General features: G+C 43.4%; 1 long non-coding RNA gene across 1 annotated transcript; it reads right to left on the bottom strand.

Moving 5' to 3' along the window:
• Positions 1-1,869: 1,869 nt before the first annotated feature.
• On the bottom strand, positions 1,870-5,176 carry LOC101750300. The gene is made up of 3 exons (XR_005840851.2): positions 4,901-5,176; positions 2,538-2,743; positions 1,870-2,165 (listed from the first exon to the last, which is right to left on the bottom strand). It is a non-coding gene; the product is annotated as an uncharacterized LOC101750300 (long non-coding RNA).
• Between the last annotated feature and the right edge of the window lie 2,087 nt (positions 5,177-7,263).

Consider the following 7,263-nt stretch of genomic DNA (forward strand, 5'->3'; position numbering starts at 1 on the left):
GTCTGGGGGAGTGACTGAAAAAAAACATCATTGTTTCGTACTCAACGACTAATTTTCCTATAATTTTGAGTCAAAGCACACTACTGTTAAAAGCACTGCTGCATGGCAATCAGTAATATTCAGTGCATAAAAGAATCACAGAGTCACAGAATTGTAGGGTTTGGAAGGGACCTCTAGAGGTCATTGAGTCCAACCCTCCTGCAAAGTGGGCTCCCTACAGCAGGCTGCGCAGGTAGGAGTCCAGGCGGGTCTTGAATATCTCCAGAAAAGGAGAATCCACAACCTCCCTGGGCAGCCTTCTCCAGCAGAAAAGAAGGTACTATTGATATCTGATTTCCTCCTGTAAGGTATGCAGCTGTGGAAATAGCAAAGCTGCTTGTGGAAATATTACCTACTACATTCAGTGAGTACTGGAATCCCTCTCGCCAGCTGTATTGGCTATATTCAAACCTGACATATAAAGATCATCAGTGCTTCTCAACTGCTATTAGACTTGGTGGCTGTTCCTAGTTCATACTAATGCCAAGAGACGATGTGACAGGTAAGCTGAAGCCCTCTCATCTCTTTGGGGACACTACAGTCCATCTTGCTTTTCTACCTCAGGTTTCCTACTGTATTTTATGATAATGTGTCTTCTATCAAACAGCACTAATGCTTCCTAAATACTCAGTAAACTCAAATGGGTGCTTCTCCTAGTGTCTTTTCTGACAGTGTAAGCCCAGTCTCTGACATTTCCTCTGTAGATGAGTTCCTACCTCAGCCTCGTATGACACTTTGCTAGCCCCTCCACACCTACGCAACATACTTGAGCCTGTCTCAGGCCTGCATCAGTCCCGGTCCCTCAGCTCCTCCTCAAGAAGTGTCAGCACAGCTTTGCCCTGTGCAGCTCCTCCTCACTTCTGGGCCTTGGTTACCAGTCCAGTCTCTGCCAGGGAACTTTGGTACCCAGGCAACTCACCAAACCAAACACTGTCTATGTGGACGTAAAGTCCACATAAAGTACCTTCATTCCAAACACAGGGTAGTTGCTGCTATATTTTGAAGCTGCAGAGAAGTGAAGACTCTCCCCAGAGGCACTGACAACCTTCTCACTTGCTTTCAGATAGGGCAGGTTGCACACAAAGCAATCCTATATGCTCTACTCTCATGCACTTCACATCGATGACTCAATAAACTTGAAACTAGCAGCAGCCTGGAGCCAATATCTCCCACTGGGAACAGCAGGAGTAGTGCTGCCCAGAAAAGAAGAGGACCCCAGCTGGCCTGGCTCCTACAGCTTTGTTGTGAGCCCTGCTGGTGTGTCCCCAGTGCCCATCACACCCCACAGGTGGGATTCACTCAGCTGTCAGCAGACCCAACTCTGCTGCAGTTGCACCTCCATGTCTGAACCCAGTGAGCATTCAAGGCCATGGCTTGATGGCCCAGGGATGGTGTCTGGAGTGCTTCCCCTCCTAGTGAGCTCTGTGCCCAGAGCTATGGGCAGTGGCTGAAGCTGAGGCTGCCTGTGCTCAGCCTGCCCGGTTCCTGCTGGGAGCAGCACCCATCCTGGCATGGCAGCAGCTCTCTGGCTCCACACTCTCTGTGGTACAGCCTGTGTGCCAGGCACCAGGGACCTACCTGCATTGCTGCTGTGTGCCAGCTGCAGGTGACAGGCCTGCCAGGATGTGGCAGCTGCTCTGGTCAGCCCAAAGATGGACCCAGAGTAGTGTCTCCCAGGCAGTGACTGTGAGCCTCGCTGGTGCTGAGCCCAAGAAATGATGGCAAGTCCGCAAATGGGCTAGTTGTCCTCATGGCAGAGCCACGTTCTGGAGCAGAGAACATACTCTCAGGATCACCTGTTATGATCCGGTTGCAGGCTGAAATGTGATTGAGAGCTACTCATATTCCAAACACATGAATTGTCTAGTATCTTTTTCAAATTTATTTTCCTGATTTGGAAGAGCCAAGTGACATTTCATTTGATATGGATATTTTCACTGTTTCTTGGCGTAAGCATTTCCATCAGTAACGCATCCCTAAGGATAGCCCATGCAGTCATTTTTATGGATGCTAGTATCATTGCTTCTTGGGGTTGAGTTTCAACAAAATGGAGCTTGTTCTTCACTTGAAATTCAAGGGGGGAGATTAGGGCTCTCTCAGAAACAAGTGTAGCATTTGACTGTCAGCTGCACAGAAAATATGATCCATGTTTATAAAAATATAAGGATTTATACAACTCTAGACAGTGTAAGTTCATCCAAAATAGTTATTTTGCCTACATGCAGGGAGCTGCACACATGGAAAAATGAATGCACACCCACGTTTGCCTACACACTGTTTATAGTGTTCTCACATTCTCTTTCAGGGCTGTCTGTGTGGAGCCTGGAGGCTTTCTTTGGAGAAATCTTTGCATTAACATACAGAGTGGCCAACTTTTCATGAGATAACCATCAGTGTTTCAGAACACAAATTCTATAATCTGCTTTATTTCCTCCTTTCTCTTCCCACTCCTCCCTTGCTGCCAAGCAAATCGCCAAGTTCAAATACTCACAACTCACATTGTTAAAGAAAAGCAGATTCCCACATGTTAGGGGGTGAAAACTATCTTGGGCTGATGTAGTAAAAGATTTTCTGGAAGAGATTTCTCTGTTTCTGATTTTGCATGGAGAGGAAGACTCAATTCCTTCTTTGGTAACAGAAGTGAGGTTGTAGAAATGTCCTGTTGCCTGGTCTCCAGGGAGTTCCAACACGGCATCGAAGTTCCCTATGGAAACAAGATCATCGTGTGTTGGGCTCAATATGTGTACCCCAAGAAATGCCTCCAGCAGCTTCTTTTCCCATTCCCATCTTCAATATCAAAGATTTTAACTGGCACTAACTCAGCAAAGTTGCCAAGGAGCTTCCTGAGTTTGACCATGGGAGATTTTGTGCAACAATGTGCTGTGTTTTGATGTCCCTTCATTGCAGCATTACCAAGTAGTCCACAAAACTTTTAGGAAAAGGAGTGAGTGAGGGTATGGTTTGGGAAAGCCATCCCTGCAGTAATTTGCAGGAAAGAATGAGGCTTTGGTGAGATATGTCAGCCCCCCACACTGCAGTGCTGGAATCCTGTCCCCTTTTCTACATCCCAGATGCATTGAACAGGTAGGAGTGGGAAAGCCTGGTAGCTCACTGCCACAGATGGTCACAGACAGCATGTCGCAGTCAGCTGAGGAACAGGGCAGAATCAAACAGACCTGCTTTTCCTGGGGAATCAGGGATGGAAGAAAGCAGTTGTGCTGGAGGGGAGCCTTAAAACTGCATTGCTGCTTCAGTGTGGTGCAGCTGATAACACACACCCTCTCCAAAGTATGAAGGCACCACTGACCCTCTGTCAGTCTGACAGCCTTTTCCCTCCTATAGAAAAATTCGGGTCAGCTGCCGTAAGAGTACAGCCCTGTTGTGGGTAACTATACCCTGTATTTGGCTCAGACGAAGGTGCTGGACTTCCATCAGTTCACTCTCGCCAGAGCAGCAGTCATGCCCTCATGTCCTCAGCTGAGATGCCCATGTGGCAGTCCTGCCAGAAGCAGTCCTGCAGCACAGGGCTTGTTAACATGCCCAGGAAACAATCCACACATTGAATGGATGCTTGGATTGTTTGGGAGCAGCCCTAGTGTCACTAAATCAGTGCATTATCTGCATGACAAGGAAGTTTGGCTTCTGCAGTGCATTCAGAGCTCTGCTGATACAGGCCAACAAAGTGGTAGGCATGTGCAGAGAAAATGTGGTTCTACTTATAGTGTTATGATTGGTGAGTACAATGCAGCATGAATGAGCTGTTCTGCAGTGTGTGTAACTTCCATCAAGCAGCTCATCCAGAAAAGAACGTCAGTAAGTACTGTAGTAGTAATCTCCTGCTACTATCATAAACAATGAAAAGCTCCATCAAGAGACTTATTATAAAACAAAAAGAAGTGTCAAAATGTAGATGAACTACAGTAACTGTGGAAAGAGGCCACTGCATCAGACATTTAAGAAGAACATCCAAAAAGCCAATGGCAGTCAGTACAATATTCCCACCCCGTGGTATAAATTCAGCATTTAGAAGGCAAAAGATTATTCCCCTAGCAATAGTCTCCTTAAAGGGTGGGAAATGTTTGACGTATCTTGAAAGCTTTTGTTAAATGATGTTTGTTATTTACATATTGTTATTGCTGCGTGGGCATGTTGGAGTATTTATTTGTCTACATAAAGATATTACAGATTGTGGTCTAAAAATCTGGCCCCACAGAGGAAGTTACCAACTATCCCTGCCATTCATTTGTTAACCATGACACAGCCAAAGCTGTTGAGAAGTTCTGCAGAAGGGCACTGCACTTGTTACAGTCCAAGTAGAACCAAAAAGAAGTTGAGCTTAAAATTAGAAGTAAGAATAGTGTTATTTAAAAAACAGAAGGAGAGGAACTCAGAACTAGAGAACTTTGCAGTCTGAGTGTCTGTTTGTGTCAATCAACGTGTCATAACATCAATACTGTAAACTCATCAAGTCCCAGATTATTACCAGTAGTAATGAAGGGCAGTACAGGAATCAAGAATTTTTTAAGTAGTGCTTACTACTACAGTGAACAGAATTTGATGGCATCTTTCAGCTCTATATTTCTATAAAATTTATTTATTTACCTCTAAGACTCTTGGAAGATATATCCAGCATATGCTTCAGGGTCAGAAATGTACGTCTTCATTCTCAGAATGCGTTAGCATATGCTGTTTTACAATCATTCATTCAACTGCTAGCACGATTTATTTCTTTTTTCTTTTCAGTATAGTTACACAAATAAGTCCACCTTGCATCAGTTTCTTCTCCCTAGACTAAGCAAACCAAGCTTTTCTAGTCACTCATCACAAACTCCATTTTCATGATTCATTTAATAACACTGACCTGCCTTTGTTCCAGTTAAGTGAATCTTTCCAATCTGTCTCATCAATCCTTATTTCATTGCAATCTTGAAATCATTCTTGTTGATAAAATTATTTTTCCCATTCTTCAGTACAGCTACTGCATTTTTTTCTTTCTTTTTTTCTTTCTTTTTTTTCTTATTTAGTGCTATATTATGATTCCCAATTTCACAGATTCATTCACTGACCACAGAACATATAGTTTCTCAGTCTGGAAAGGATTAAACCCACAATTTGAAATTCTGAAGGAGGTGTCTGTGTCTTCAGCAAAGGCAGCAGAACATTTATACTGCTAGAAGTAGCTCTCTTCCAGCTGGAGCCACATGCAGGAATGCAGAAGTCAGAGGCCAGATAAGAAGAAGGCAGGGACACTCAGAATAGAGAAGAGAGCCTTAGTTTTATATCCAACTATTTTAAATACACATATATTTCGTATCTACAATTATTATAAATAAATAAAAAACAGCAAAAAACGAACAAAAACTATCCAACGTAGGTTTTGAAGTACTCTCAATTATTTTTTATCTCTTTAAGATTGTTTATAATTTATTTTTTTTACTTTTTCAACTCCTTTTCAACTTTTTCTACAGATTTCCTTGCATCTGTTTTTCCACGTGCTCCTTTACCACCCTTTGGAGAGGATGAGTTACAAGGTGTCTATGATTTTTATTCTCTCTCTTGGCTTTTCACTGGCAAAAACTGCTGTCATTCATGCCACTTCCTCACTGTCCCCTGGAAGGATACCTTGCCTGCTTGTTAGCACTTGTGATTATGCCCAATTTAAGTACCATGCTCCTATTTGCAAGAGCCCCCGAAAACTGCTTTCATAAATTTTCTAAGAATGCTAGAGAAGCACTCTTCTGAAGGAGTAATTGTCAATAGGTCAATGTCAAATTAGAAGAATATACTACGTTGCATAATGAGTATGAGATGAGCTCTGCCATTGACATATGGATGGCACATTGCAGAGCTTTCAAAGAGATTTTTCAAATGATCCCAGAAATTTAGAAGCTGCAGATGTACTGAAATTGAAAAGGGGACACAGGAAAAATAAATCCTTTCCCAGATAACAGATACATCTCTGTAAGGATGCGCGCAAACTATTCAAATTACAAGAATAAATTTCCCAAGATAAAGAGTAAATGGTTTTTTCTTTTACACAAAAGGCAGTGGGAATGCTGATGAAGCAAAAGCTGAGCATTCCTCATTAGAAGGTTGACCAGTGGTGCCACTGGATACACAGTACACATTATGCCTCCAAAGGGACAATTGGCCATATAGTGCTGAGAGGCAGTGCATTAGAGCTTCATGCTTGGTACTACCTAGACAGAAAAGACAGAAAGAAATTCCAGTCTTTCAGAAATATTTTGGTGGCGGTGTTCCCCAGTGCACACTGGAGCAACTGCCAGGTTTCAGTAAGAGAGTGGATCAGTGGGGTGAAACTGGAGAGACAGAGATGTGCAGTAGAGAGAAAGAGTCAAGAGTAGCCAGAAAGATATGGGCTGGTAAGTAAAAGGAAAGCTAGTTTGAAATGGTGTTGGAAAGCCTTCACAGCTCAGCATCAGCAATAATGCCCACTTTGTTTGGAGATATGTACTTCTTTAGTGCCGCAACAATGTTTTTCATTACACCTAAAACTCCCCAAACTTTTTTTCTGGACAGGGTATACTGCCTCAGGCCTGACTAGTGTGCACTCACTCTCTCATTCTCTCAGCTCTACCAGGAGTGTCCTAGACACCATATCCCCTCCCAGCTCCCACCCATACCTCTGACTTCCTTTCCCTTATTGTTTCCAGACATTTGTTTTTAGTCTGATGGCTGTATAGGTCGTGTGGAGGCACCAGACGCAGCCTGCCTGCCCATCCCTCCTGCAGAGCCAGAACAAAGCAGAGATTCAGAAGCCAGGTGTGTTTCCCAAGGCACATTCTCCACTCAGTAAGACAGGCATTCAGGCCATCGGGCAACAGGCATGGAAAAGTGGATGGAAAAATATAGAATCTGCCCAGGGTTGGTAGATCTTCTTTTCAGGCTTTTTGCAAAGATTCAGCCACATTATTTCTTCTCAGTTGTGCCTTGCCTGTTAAGTTTGCACATCTCTGCTTATCACTGCTTAAATAATGTCTGTTTGTGCTACGACCCACTTGATTTTGAAGGAGCCCCGGTAACACGTGCCAAAGGTGAACATTCCTCTCAGTGAAAAAAACTAACTGTTGTCGAGTCTTAAGTTACATCTCAGATCTGAGATACACAGGACATCTGGGCATCAGATTACTAGGGTAAAGCAGTTTCACTAAGAAGTCTAATAGAACTAAACTCTCAAGGAAAAATACTTCCTTTGGGACTTGA

The sequence above is a fragment of the Gallus gallus genome, chromosome 18 (assembly GCF_016699485.2).
Source record: "Gallus gallus isolate bGalGal1 chromosome 18, bGalGal1.mat.broiler.GRCg7b, whole genome shotgun sequence".
Lineage (NCBI taxonomy): Eukaryota > Metazoa > Chordata > Aves > Galliformes > Phasianidae > Gallus > Gallus gallus.